Source organism: Adiantum capillus-veneris, chromosome 22, assembly GCF_014529385.1.
Source record: "Adiantum capillus-veneris isolate H3 chromosome 22, ASM1452938v2, whole genome shotgun sequence".
Lineage (NCBI taxonomy): Eukaryota > Viridiplantae > Streptophyta > Polypodiopsida > Polypodiales > Pteridaceae > Adiantum > Adiantum capillus-veneris.
Genome location: NC_140952.1, coordinates 55,564,617 through 55,566,029, shown reverse-complemented (window position 1 = coordinate 55,566,029; position 1,413 = coordinate 55,564,617).

Genomic DNA, 1,413 nt, shown 5'->3' with positions numbered 1-1,413 from the left:
ACTTCCCATCTTCTTCTCTTCTTTTGAATCAATGTCTTGTATGTATGCAAATGACTTTGATAGTTGTCTTTGTCCATAGTTGCATCAAGCTTTATCAAGGACTTTCGAGCATCTTGACATTCTTTATCAAACCACCTTTTGCCTGATCTATCTTTGTTGATACCATGGAGATGCTTTATGTCAAAGCATTCTTCCGCACAAGAACAAATAGCTTTCTTGAAAGCTTCCCATTTAGTTTCCAATGGTGCATCACATTGAAGCTCTGTCATCCATAATTTTTGCTCAACCATTTCAATGTACATTGGTGCCCGTTTGAAATCCATACATAGTGATAACTTCTCTTTCCTTTGGCATGGTGCATACAATTGGCCGTTCTCCCGAGCGAGGAGCTCCTTGCTTCCCCACTCTATGTGCTCGATAGACCATAACTGCGGACATGCAAAAGTGGGTTTTGAAGAAATCTTCAATAACAATGGCAAGAGAAGGAGGTGTCTCTAACTTCTCTTCGGGAATTCCACGAATAACAATGTTCTTGGAACGTCGCTCCCGTTCCTTCAACTCCTCCACATCCACATTCTCAACATTCTTTGTTTGAACCATAGCTTCCATGAGTGAGGAATTAGAAACCACATTGCTACCACATACATCAGCCCAAGACTTGTTTGTGCATGCATTTTTCATGTCGCATACATCCCGGCTCATAGTGTCAAATTTCTCCTCTTTCAAGACATGGTCATGCTCTACTTTGCTCATCCGCTCCTTCAAAGCATTCAAGTCCACAAGAGAGCGTTTACATTCCTTGACTTCCTCTTCAAGTTGCATCAAACGTGTTGTTTGCATCTCAAGTGTCCTCTTGAGATTCTCATTCTCAACCACAAGTACCCTTAGTGTGCCATTCTCCATTGCAAGTGCTCGTAAGTCTTCGCCTTGTTTGTTTACGGTCTCTTGCAATGATACCAAGTACGCCATGATCATGGTTTCCGATGTCGTTGGTTGGGTGGTTGTGTTGCTATCTCCACACTTAGGAGATTTTGGATCATTTTCCACAATGGTTGTGGACCTTGTTGAAGAAGAAGAACCCTTGCGAGTGCCGAAAGACATTGTATGTAAAATAGGAGATGAGAATCAATTTTGTTGAACCTGTTCACTTCGGAAATGCTGCTACAGAAATGCCTTCCATAACTCTGAAAATTTCCGTCTTTACATCAATGCATAGAGGACTTCGTGCTCTTCGATTGAGGCTATAGATCACCCAAATCGGAGTTCGGATGAAGAAGTTATGATCAAAAGAGTGGACTGCTGTCTACTAGGTCAAAAAACGGCTGCACTGAGAGAGAGAGAGAGAGAGAGAGAGAGAAGAGAGAGAGAGAGAGAGAGTTTCTTATATACATAGGTTAAAATAGCACATGAGAG